This window comes from Anthonomus grandis, chromosome 22 (assembly GCF_022605725.1).
Source record: "Anthonomus grandis grandis chromosome 22, icAntGran1.3, whole genome shotgun sequence".
Lineage (NCBI taxonomy): Eukaryota > Metazoa > Arthropoda > Insecta > Coleoptera > Curculionidae > Anthonomus > Anthonomus grandis.
Genome location: NC_065567.1, coordinates 35,906,337 through 35,920,142, shown reverse-complemented (window position 1 = coordinate 35,920,142; position 13,806 = coordinate 35,906,337). Strand labels below are relative to the sequence as shown.

At 34.4% G+C, this 13,806-nt stretch overlaps 1 protein-coding gene across 2 annotated transcripts in view; it reads left to right on the top strand.

Annotated features, from left to right (window-relative positions):
- Nucleotides 1-13,806, top strand: part of LOC126748301 (uncharacterized) — a 68,161-nt gene that overhangs the window by 345 nt on the left and 54,010 nt on the right. The window lies entirely within an intron of this gene.

Genomic DNA, 13,806 nt, shown 5'->3' with positions numbered 1-13,806 from the left:
ATATACAAAGAGAGTAACAATAACCTACTGAAGAATTTTAAAATAAACATGTTTATTCATTACAAAAAATATTAGACCATCAAAAAATTAATGTAAGAAATCACCCTCTGTATTTAAGGCTGGATCTTGTATGCTATAGGAATGGGGTCGTGTGATTAATCCTATCAAAACCCTTAAGCAGATCATGTTCATGTTCATAAAATTTTCCTAATTAAATGGCTTTGAAATACACACGAGTTACTCACAAGTTTTTCTGCTTATGAGACTGCCTTAGTCTAGTACACATTGCTATTTCAAAGTTGCAAAAAGTAAGAAGAGACTTATAGATCTGTGGTTTTCGATAGAATATACCCTTTTTGAAAAAGTTATTTATTATGATACAAGGGTTTCATGAGTCCTTCTGAACAGTATTTGAGTAAGTTTGCTGGTCAATTAATATGATTTTTAATGGTTATATAATATCACTTGAATAATGTATATAAAATAAATATTGGAATAGAAAACTGGCGCAGTCTAGCTGTAATAGCTACTCTACTGAACCAGTAAACACACATAAAGATCTGATTATATTAAAGTAATTAGGAATTGTTCTCATATAACATTGCTTTTCTACTAGTTAAATTATTGTAAATGTTATTTAGACTATAAATGCAATATTTTTTTCAATACATCTTAAAACTGTGTACTAAGTGTAGGTTTATCAGTACCATCCACCGGGGTTATATCGGACGATATTTTTAATTATCTGTCTGTATTTCCTTTATTATACGAAATTAAAGCTAACCAATGGATTTTATAATAAGAAGTTTACCTAGTAAACATATTTACATAAAAAAATATTTTAAAAATTGTCACGATTATATATATTTTTTTTTAAAGTGCGTCCGACATAACCCCGGCTTTGACGGAATCTCGGACGATTCCATTTTTACCTTGATAAAGTACGCGTTGAGCCTGGTATCCGGTATAGGTTTGGTTAAAAACATTTATGGAGCAATTAAAAAAAAATGTTTGACCATGTAGGGTTAAGGATACAGGGTGATGAAGAAAAAATAAAAGTAAAAACCGATAAAATGGAAATAAACGTCTCTATTCATAAAACAAAATCTTGTAGGAACGTCAAAAAATAAAACAGAAAAACTTTAAACATTAGATAAGAAACGAAAAATAACATTCTGAAAACGCAACTAGGTGTGATACCTACTTGATCCCTTAACTGCAGACCTTCAAACACAAAAATACCGCGATGGATTTTAGGCGCAGTTAAAACATTGTGGACCTATTCAAGTTTGATCTTGATCTTGTCTTCAACGTCCGGAAAAACAAAGAATCTTTGTGACCCTTACAGGTTCTAAGGCAATTCACATCAATATAACTTTTTGCTATCTTTTTAATTTGCGCAACGAATTCTTTGGTCGTTTATTTCTTGGTTCCTTCATTGTACAAAAACTTAACTATAGGAAAACAGCCTTCTTGTAATGTATGAGAGGTTACTGGACAGTGTGAGATACTTCCGACGGGGATTCATTGTCCGGCACTTTAGACGAGGAGTTCTCGTTAATACTATCATTTGCTAAAAAGATCGCAAAGTTTGTAGTATCATTATTGTAATTTTCTTGAGACTTTGATGCGTTTTCATTAATGATATCTGCTTGAGAAGTAGATACAGTTGACGTACCATTCACTTCGCATAGGTCTTCAAGACCCACCGATTTGCCAGCGGGGACGTTAATCTTCGACTTACGTTTAAGTCCAGTGGTGGTTTGATCCAAAGGAACAACAATCGCGTTCATTAGTTCTGTAAATGACGCTCTCACTACATCATCTATGCCTCCTGCTGGTTGTTTTCAAATCCTTTTCAAAACTTGTTCTGGATCGAATGAGATTATGGCGGATGCTTGGAAACCAGACCGTATATTATTCGACATGCTATCCTTTGATTTTTCCAGAAGCTTCTTCAGCAGCGAAGAAAATACAGATTTTGGCACAACCCCTTTATGGGTCCGTTTCCATTCGGTCAGAATTTCTCGCCACACTTGTTTTAGAGGTGCAAATACTGCAACGTCCAGGGGCTGACATAGGTGTGTCGAATTCTTCGGAAAAAAACAAAACGAATATTATTTTCTGTGCAACTTTTGATAATGCGGTAGGAAAGATCGCTTGCCAGGTTGTTACTCTCTTTTCGTCACAGATAGGGAAGGGCTGTTTTGAGAACTGGCTCCTCAAACATGGAGTTCCGAACCATCCACTTAGTGTTCTGTTATATTGCGTGTTTTCGGGAACACCTTCTATTCATTCCGGATAGAAGTTTGTACTTTTGTACACCACGTATGGAGGTAAACAAGTTCCATCTCCAGCCACAGCAAACATAACAGACGTTGACATTTTGAAAAAATCCATTATCCTTCGCACATGCTTCTCTTCACGGGGAATAAGAACTAGTTTTTTACCGGGATCATCTGTTAGGTTTGTTTCATCCATATTAACAATATTTTCAGGTGAAACCCCCCTTGGATTGTCTCGTTTAAGTGCTCAAAGTATTCTTTAGTCATGTCTTCTGTGATTTCCGGTTTTACTTGTTTAATATTTTCACAATTACGGAGTGATAACTCCTTGTGTTGCCTCATAAAGTGTTCAATCCAGTCATCACCAGCTCTATTATCGTTAAAACATTGTATATTTACGACCTTACTATTCAAATGATGGCGCACGAAGTCCTTGATTGTTTGCCTCTCAAAAGGATATCCGAATGTTCCTGCAGTAGTCATGACATCTACTGTCCAACGCTCTTCACTCACTGACAAAATTTAAGGCCTCCCGAGTTTGTCAGAATGCTCAACTCTGTAAATATCGTTAAGGGTGTTTTTTTGCTACCCCGTGCAGTTCTTCTGCCTGCTTGACTGAATATCCACCATCTAATACGGCCTTTAATGCTCTTTTCATGCTTTTTTGGGAATAATTGCGCCGATAAGGTGTTCCCAGCTTATAAAGGTGTTTTCGTGGCATATCCGATATTACCCCTAAAAAACCCATTTTCAGTTAATTTCGATTTTATGCGAAAAAGAAGGACACAAAATAAACTTTGAAGTCATGGGGGTCTTTATAAGATTAAAAACAAATATTAATCCCATTGCACCATGTAGCTATCATGCCCAGGGTTCACAGGCCAGAGGACACTATTTAGCTATCTCAATTTTAAGGAAAAAAGTGACTCTAATAATTAATGTTTTGTGATCTTACCTTGATTTTCTGATCGATCGCGAAAGACATGTACGACTGGTAGGTTATCCGTTAATCTAGGGATATTTTTGTTTAGTAACCGAACTGTCACTAGCATAAATCCGATATAACCCCGGTTGACGGTAGTTTATCATAAATTTTTGCTGCGTTATAAGAAAAAGATCTCTGTAACATGGGTACTGTGATGAGGTTGGCTTGAAATCCTATTACTAAACCTAATATTCAAGATCTGAACAATATTACGAAAAAAAAATCTCTTTTTAGGAGAGGCAGGAGAAGATGGGTCCCTAACTATTTTTTTCTTTAGTACGGCAAAATGCAAGAGCTTGCGCATATCTGTTTTTAACTATTCAATATCCCGGTACACATGAGATACATGATCAAATTTTCGAAGTCCATAGACAAACCTTACACAAGCATTTTGAACTCTTTTGAATTTGCGCTCTACTTTCCAAATCTTAAAAAAACTAATAATAAATCGCTATAATTAAAATGCGACCAAACCAAAGATTTGCATAATTGTTTAATATATTTCGCCTATTATACATCATACCTACTTCAGACGACCTTGCAAACAAAAAACGGACATAAATGTATAGGATTTTAGAATCCTATGAATGAAAGAATCTGCTTGATAGAGTAAAAGGCAAATGATATAACTTTTTCTTCATATCAACACATGCCTGAACTGAGGAAAAGGATGAAGAAACCAATGATATCTTCTATGACCAACTTAAACAAATACTAACTAAAATACCGAAACCTGATATGTTAATGTTATGCAAAGACTTTAACGCGAAAATAGGAAAGAAGCAACCTTTAAGACACACATTGGCCAACATAGTTTGCACGACGTATCTAGCGAAAACGGACTATGGTTTATAGAAATGGCATCAGCCAACAATATGCTAATCAAGTCAATTATGTTTCAACACAAGGTTATACACAAACAAACATAAGTGTTAAATGATAGTCGAAAGACAAATCAGATAGACCAAATAGTTGTTGATGCAAGACACGGAAGCAATGTGATAGACGTAAGAAGGCTAAAAGGACCTGAGGCAGATACGGTCCACTTCCTACTTAAAGCCAAAGTCCGTGCAAAAAAATAACATAATGGTCCCAAAAATAAAATTACATACCGCTAAACTTTTAGAAGAAACTGCTAACAAAGAAAACATTCAGAGCGTAGAGAGTCAATTGAAATTTGCGGATGAGAGCGAAGACAACAGACAACTCATAGCAAACCATCAACAACGCAATAAAAAAAGCGGCTGATAATATACTAGGAAAAGAGCCCAAAAATAAACACAATACATAATTTGATAGAGAACGTAATAAGATTTTAAAAGGAAAGGAACCGTACAAGACAAAGTGTGCTATAAAGAACGAACGAAAACATACGATTATATGGCTAACTAAGAAAAAGGGCCAGAAAATTAGTGAAATCAAAGAAGAAACAGCTCTCAAACTGTGAAAGCAGATAAGAAGTGTACATACGAAGACTGGACGAGAAGTTACAACTTCAACGGTTTGAAAACACTGCAGCCAATTATAACTATATGAAAAAATGCTTACAAGAGGCAGCGAAAGATGCATTTGGATGCGTTAAAGGAAAGATATCTACGAAACCTTACTGATGTGATGAGGATATTGAGAAAGAAATAGAGGATCAACAAAAAAATGTGATATAAGATAATAAGAGGGCGTTGAAAAGAGCAGTTAGAAGGAAAATACAACAGAAGGACAAGACGTGGGTAAACCGATGTAACACGCTCAACTACTACTTAAGAGGGACAAAAAGCACCGGAAGTTGGAGGTTACTGAAATCAGTGAGTCAAAATAAAGGAAAGATATATAATTTCGCTCATTCTACTTCATAAATAGGATGAACATTTTAATCAACTTCTAACTAAAGACCATCCTAATCACCTAATCATAGAGAGAACAACGTCAATAATAATTACATAAAAATATCTGCATCACCCACATTAGAATAAATAATAAAGAGGCTAAAAACACTTATAGCTATTTCGAAAACACAAAAGCACTAGGACAAGAAAACATTCCCGCTGAACTGGCCAAGTATGATTCAGATAAACGCTTAGACCATCTGACTGCAATGTTTAAAATCGTATCTAATACCAACCATAAACTTGCTCATGTATGTTGCCATAGTGGCAGGTGCCTTGGAAGGGGACAAGGAGAGACAGGATAAATGAGATCTTACTCACTTCTTAGTTTTAGTTGCTTTTTTTTTGGACTGGTTGGAAACCTGGAAACATTCCTATTAAATGGTAAAATTCCTCCTTTTCGAAATCCGCTTTTAATAATGTTTGTTTCCAAATTGGCCCAAATCTTTCCAAAGAGAAGTGCAAACTCTCGTTTTGAAACACGCCTTCCTGGGTTCTTTCGTTGCCAAACACACAAACTTTCATCCCAAGATACTTTAACTGATTTAAAAACAGACATGTATGGGCTGGTAATTTTAAAATTTCAATATTTTGAGTTTTTGCAAACTGTACAACTTCTTCGGTAATATGGGTGGCCTGTCCGTCGTATATCATTATATCGTATATCGTATATCATTAAAGGGTGTTTGAATTTGACTCCGATTCACATACTGTTGAATGACGTTCAAAAGTTCCTTTCGTGAAAGACCAAAACCACTTTTTTCTAAAGTTTTTAGATGCTCGACTAGCAATTCTTCATCCTCTCTTTTTAACGCTGTACAACACCCTCCAATTTGGTTTTTTTTGCCACGACGACCAGACAGATAGCACTGTAAAGTACTGGATGAAATAGAGTATCTTTTTGAGGCAGCTCTTAAACTTAATAGGTGGGAGTTTATGCTCTGAATCGCAGCCGCAATAGCTTCTTTTGTATAACCTGTTCCTCGTTGTATCTTTCTTTTATAGCTTCTAACCATCTAAAACCAAACAACACCCATCGAGAAAGTGCAATCAAATGATATTTGTATATCGGGAAAGTGCAACCTAATGATTGCACTTTCCCTACAATATGTGGTTGCACTTGCCCCACGGTCGATTTTCGACGAGGCAAGTGCAATCATGTAAACAAACAAAAAATAATTGGCGATACTTATTTAAAACAATACAATTCATAAATAATACCCTTATACCCTATTATTTCACCTAAAATAAAATACTTACCTTCAGTTTTTCGGAAAAAGTCAAGCAAATTAAAAATACATGTGCTTCGCGTTAATGCAGTCTCTCGCGCTTAGTTTTGAACTAAGACGTATAAATAATAGATGCATTGCTGTAAGGATTCGGTCTTTATGATGAGCTTTTAGGTTCACGTTAGGAACCAGATGGCGCTGGTCTTACTGGTTGAAATATACTAGCTTTGTGTGTGGCGTGGTTGCATTTTCCCGCTTTTTGCACTTACCCCACCTTACCTTATGAAATTTAGGCCCTCCATTATTAAGGAATGTAAGTGGTTTCAAAATATGAATTTTGAGGCAGTAATAGTAATTAAGAAGCTTTTCATTCTTTTAATTATCAGTTTAAATTAAAATAAAATGCATGAGTTAGCAAATGCATGAGCAAGAAAGAAACATAAAAATTAAACCATTACTTTAGCACAGCACTCTGATAAGAAGGCAAATTTTTTATTTTTTTCTTAATTTAATATGATTTGGAAAAAACCAATCTACAATTTAATATATTTACATTTTCCAGTTGCGGGCCGCTCAACCGCACGTTACTACTACTTTCAAGTCGATTATATTTGATTTCGCTCAATTATTCTTTCTTATGTCATTATTATATTTCCGGCACATTGTTTTTTTTTAAACATAGAAATTAGAGTAAAAGAATACACTAATCCTATAGGTCTTAAGCAATAGATTCTTCTATTGGTTTAGTAATATGTATAACAAGAATATCATATCAATTTAATGAAAATAATAATAATTTAACACTTTAACGGTCATATGACGTTCAGATACGTTGCAGGTAATTTTTTTACCAGCTCAGTTGACCCATATATGTGTCACACATCGAAATTCGGTGCTGTCGAACCATTTCTGTGTACCGTTTCTGCATCACAGCAACTATATAATCTCACGGGATCAAAATGCATGGCCTGGTGAACTAGAAATCATATTTAGTGTTTTAATTCAATTGAAAAAAAAATTGAACTTTAGGATTAGTTATTATATTAGTGGTTATTGTAAATTAAAAATCTAGGGGTAAAAAAATGTCTTTAGTCAAGATTTCCATCAAATTAGATTATTAGGCAGCATGTATCATATATGCGTCACGACAAATATAGTTTTTTTATAAAACATATTTATTTAGCCAAAATTATGTCTGTCTGTCTTTATAGAATCTAAACCCTGCATGGTTATAACAACATGCACATTAAATCTGTAGCCGGTTTTGTCTCTTATTTATCTTGAGATATTATATATATGTATCTATGCCATCTAGCCATGCAATACATGGTAAGCAACCTTAAACCAAGAAATCACCTTTACTAATATACAATTACTTAAGCACCCCAATCCTGCAAACAGTGAGCAAATCACTTAATTTTCGTAAAATAATTAAATTCTAAACCACTAGCGGGGCTACCCACCTCACCAAATAAGCCCTAATCCACCTTTCTAGGGGTAGGTGACTAGGTGGGTTAGAAGTAGATGGGTAAGTGGCTTGATACTTAGAATTTAATTGGTTTATGAAAAATAAGCGATTTACTCACTATTTCAAGGAGTAACGTGATTTAGGGGGTGGGTAGTTAAGTGGGTTAGCCCGCTTGTAGTTTGGAGTTCGATTCCAGATTTAATGTGGATGCTCATGCTATAGTCATGCAGAACAAACAAAAAAAAACGTAGGTGACCTCTTGATAGCTTATTCTGAAGAGGAAGAGTACTAAATACTACAATATCCAAAAAATTACTTTATTAGCAAATTTGGACCCCAGATTTCAGAGCTTATTGACGTGTGTTATTTTAGGTAAAAATGTATGTAATTAACTGAACACAATGTACCGAAATTATAACAGTGACGCGCTTGCATTCAGCATGGTGTACTGTCTTAATCTCTTCCTTCTTCCTTCTCACTGCTAAACTCCTTTTCTACATACAAATTACTCACCAGTGGCACCATTTGATTCTTAAATCGGATTGAACCGCTCTTAAAGATTACCCTAATAAATGTCTTAATATATAATGTCTTCGGAAAAATGTTCACACAGCCAGACTGACAGAAAATTCGCTCTGGAGTTTTACTTGCCTTTCAACTAAGGAGTCATTTCACACACCTTAACTGTTAACACGACAAAAAGCAAAAATTTTAATGAATTTTAGTAGGTGACCTAATGTATTGTAAATAAACTAATGAACAATTTTAAAGCCTTTAGGACAATGATAATATTTACGTACACAGCAAGATTTTCTTTAATGACTTTTAAAGTTTGTACTTAGCACATAGCAACTTTAAAAATGTTATCAGGGAGCTTTTTGTAAAATTTGATGTATACGGCAACAGAATTCATTGGGTATTACGTCTCTATTTCAGTAACAATATTGTAACGAAATTCGGGAACACACTTTTATTGTCAACATCAAAAACATTAACCTAACTCGCCTTGACTGTCGTTTAATTGTTTCCAAGGTAAAAAACTGACTAAACAATCAAAACTGAATGAATTGTCACGAAGCGCGTCCTTTTTAAAACCCGATGGAACAGTTTCGAAATATTTAGAATTATCTTCATTGTTTTTGCCGAAAGAGACCAATAATTTTAGGGGAATACTGACAGTCAAAGCAAGCAAGTATACAAATTCTAGAAAATTAGAACTACAGGGATTTACAATAATATAACTCAAATAACCTAAATTGGGGCCAAAATGGGGCTCTCGAACAAGATGAATTACTTAAAAACTAAACATTATAGATAAAAATAATAAGCTAAACTTAAATAGAACCCTAAATAAACCCTACGAATCAACTTTAACTACAGAATACTAATAAAAATAGTACAAAACTAGGAAAATAATTAACGTATTTACATTTTCATAATACTGCTCCCCTCTCAAGTTTGATCATCCCGATCAAACATGGGACCACCTATGAGTCATGATAGGGCGCTTACCGGACGATGATTACAATTTTCATCTTCGTTGTCGGATGTCGCTGGATACGGTACACCACGTCGTTGATTCTGGTGACCACATTGAATGGACCTTCCCAATAATCCCAATCCTTCTGGAGCTTTGATGACTTGCCCTTCGTCCTCCGTGGATTGTATAACCAGATTTTATCTCCAGGATTAAAACCGGTAGAATTTGCCTTTATGTCAGAAAGTGATTTCATTCTATTACTTTCTAGATGAAGTTTATCCCGTGTTTGTTCGTGAACAATTTGTAAACGCTCTTGTAAATGGTCGACGTACTCCTCAAGGGTTTCAGACTTATGGGGTCTTCCAGTAATAATGTCCAAAGGTAAACAAAGTTCATCACCGTAGACAACTTTTGCCGGGATTTTTCCAGTTGACTTGTGGATAGAAGAACGATATGCCAATAGGAATGGTTATATACAGGTATCCCAGTCGGTTTGCTAAGAATTTACCACCATCCTCAAATAGGTTTCAAATGTGCGGTTAAATCTTCAGAGTTTGGGTGTAGTGGGGTTGTACGGGTCTTATTGATTCCCAGCAACTGGCATACTTGTTGGAATATTTGTGACTCAAAGTTCCTTCCTTGGTCTGAATGTATCTCTCTGGATACACCAAATCGACAAATCCAGTTCTGGAACAGCACTTCAGCTACTGTCGTTGCTTCTTGGTTTGGAATCGGATAAACCTCGGGCTACTTACTAAAGTAATCCATAGCAACAAGAGCATATCGGTTTCCGGAGCTACTAGTAGGAAAGGGTCCTGCTACGTCTATGGCAATTCGTTCAAAGGGTGCACCAACAAGATACTGCATCACCTTTCCTCTTGTCCGGGTTCTTGGGTCCTTGCTTGACGAACACTGCTCACACTGTCGGCACCAGCGTTCAACATCTTGATGACTGTTCAGCCAGTAAAACCGTTCTCTCACTTTTGCCAAGGTCTTACTAACTCCAAAATTTCCTCCGCCGACACCACCATGAACAGCTTCAAGAACTTCCAGAATCCGTTTTCGAGGAAGGACTGTCAGATATGTTTTTTCTTTTCCATCTACGCTCTCCCAGACTTTTTTTAACAATCCATCTTTTATAACCAATGAATTCCATTGAGACCAATAAGCTTTTAGTTCTGGAAATTTGTCAGAAATATCTTTCCATTCTGGTTTTGAAATTTCTCGAGATTTCAGTTCGTAAATAAGACCAAATACTGGGTCATCACACTTATCTTGGATTAAACTAGCTACATCCCACTCTTTAGAACTGTGAAGGCCAATACGATTACAAGTAAATATCTCTGGATGCTATTTTGATTCCTTTTTAAAACAATGTTGACATGTTTCAATACAGGGTCTTCTCGATAAAGCATCGGCATTTTGGTGATATTCGCCTTTCCTATGTTCTATTGTGAAGTAATACTCTTGTAATCGTTGAAGCCACCTTGCTATTTGTCCTTCGGGGTTTTTAAACTGAAACTGCTATTTCAACGAAGCATGGTCAGTTCTAAGGATAAATCGTTGACCATACAAATATTTATGGAAATGTTCAATAGCTTTTACTGCTGCCAATAGCTCTCGTCTGGTGACACAATAGTTTCTTTCTGCTTTTAACATAGTAAATTTAAAAATTTAAGCATGCAGTTGTTATAAAAATCAAAGACTATGGTCATAAAATTTGGCACACAGTTTTTATAAAATGTTACGAATATGTAAGCTTACAGCCTTTATAAAGTTCTATGAATACAGCAATAGAATTTGGTACATAGCATATTTAAAATATATATATACATAGCATTTTAGCATTTGCCTGTTACAAAATTTATGCAAATGCTACTACATGAACTTATTAATGATATATACATACATACATGAACGATATTAATGGTATTTAATTAGAGTTTCTAAAGAACTTCCGAGCTAACTACGAATAATGTTATATATGCATGTTAATATCCAGAACCCTCCTAATTTTTGTTGCTTAATTTTCAGCTTATGCATTTACTTTGAAAGGGTGTCAATACTTCAAATGGACCATCGTATTTCTTGTTCAGCTTATTAATGCAATAGTTTCCTACGTACTAAACAAAATCTTCAACTTTAAGTTTTTTGCAAATGATTAATTGTTCTCCTATTGTTTTATACGTTTGTATACTAGTATCCTATCTGTCTCCAATGTGGGGAAATTCTAATGAAATAGTAAAGATATTTAGAGAATCTAGGCAACACATTCTTAAAACAAACCACATTCAATGAAAATATAAATTATTATACTTATTAGCTGGCATTGCAAATTAAGATGAATCTAAGAAAAATCAACAAGGATTATTTTTTATAACAAATTAGTTTTTAATGATAATAATTCTGCGTAATTAATCAAGAAGAAGTTTATAATAGTGCAGCGGTGCGATAAACCTTATAAATTGAAGGTTACTTTTTCGCTAGATTGTGTAAAAATCTCCTTATTAAAAATAAAATATGTGGGCGTGATGTGCTACGATTTATATTTGTTTACCGACGTCACACTAACGTCAAGGTTAAATTGGATAAAAGATTGTTAAGAAACAACCACTTTTTTGCATACTCACGTCTATTTCTTTAAGCTAATTAACGTCTAATTTGTGAATATAAAAATCCATATTAATTAAAGTATTGCAGAATTTTAATCGTTTCTAAAGCTTCTTATTATATTTATAACTTTAGCAGATGAAAAAACTGCTGATTCGTTAAATTTTTTGATGGATCATTCCAATTTCCTTTTATTGGGAAGACTGATTACTCAAAAATCAATCAACGTTGAAAATATTGATATCCATGACATCCAAGAGAATGGGAAGATTAAATTGAGTTTTTATTGACCAATCATTATTTCTTTGGGAGAAATGATGAAAAAAAAAAATTATTTTTTTCGTTTTTGGCACCCATTGACCCAAAACACTCACTCAAATTTCACTGCTCTTTGTAAAATTTTAGTCCACTCAAGGCGCTTCTTCTATTCTATATGAGATGTTCCTTCATCTGAGGGCTAATATTAGTATTTCTATTAAAAATCTCTTTGCCACCCACTTTTCATCTGAATTTAATAAGAATACTAACCCTCAAGTTGATAAATTTCGGTGTTAATCGAAAATGCTAGTCAAGCTAAATTCATCCGCTATTACAAGAAGAACCTTATCGCAAGAAAAAATTTGTTGCTTAAAATATGGTTTCTTCAACAGTGCTTAAGAATACTAACCCTTCTAATGCCTCAGGTGGTTTTGACACTTCATTTAAATTAACCACGTGTCCCTTAGCGCTACTATAATTGAAATAGCATTACAGCTAAATCAGATAACAGTAGCAGGGAAAGGAGCAGTTAATTTTTTTCATATTTTCAATTTGTCCCTAACTTCTGGAGCTTTCCAAATGACTGAAAGTTATCTTGTTACTCATGTATGTTTCATTCATGTTCATGTATGTCCTATTTTTCAATCTGGGAATAAAAGTGACATAACTAATTATCATCCAATTAGTATCATCTCTGCATTTTCTAAGTTGTTCGAGCACTGTCTGGCATATTTCAGGAAATAATTGGAGATCATTAATTAAAAGACGTTCAATAGATACAAAGTTGTTTGTTTTTAGCAACTGTCTTTAAAAGTTTTGGCTACAGTAATAAAACACGTGCGATATACGCGGACTTTAGTAAAACCTTCGATAAGGTCAATCATAACATTCTTATCTTTCATATTTGAGATCTTGGCATCAATGGGCCCTTTTACTTTGGATTAAGTCTTATTTCTCCCATAGCGAGTACCTAGGAGCATTATTAATAAGCCTAATATTTATCGCTCGCTGAGTTCTTGCTGTTGCTGATGAGTTGAAGTTGAAGATTTTTCATCGGTATTCTTCCTCTCAGGATCAGTTAGTTCTTCATAGAGGTAATATAAACAGAGTGTTTTCGTGGTTCTGTGGGAGTGTTATGTGTATAGAAATGATGGCCATCAATTTGAGCAAGACTTATAAATAAACGATTTGAAGTAAAAAATATGTTTTTTTTAATCAACTTGTAAAGGAAACGAAAGGGCACAATAGGTTTAGCTGTTTTAGAACGGTGAAAGAGATAGCGCAATAGATTTAGCAGTGTTAGAAAGAGGCATAAGTTTATACCTGCTCAATTATACCTGCTCAATTAGGTTGCTTTCAAGAAATTGGTTCACGCGTCCTTGAAGACAAACTTATTTGTTTTTCGTAAGTTACCTAATTATTTTTGTTACATGTGGCATATCGTTAGAAAGACTATGAACTAGAGAAGTTTTTTAACACATTTTAAAACCCCACAACTTTTTTTTATTATTATTTTTTCCATTGTAAAGTTGACGTAACATTTTTTTTCTATTGATTTGCGGAAGTTTGTTACTCCACTATTAGTTTCTCTTTGAATATTTTTTTTAG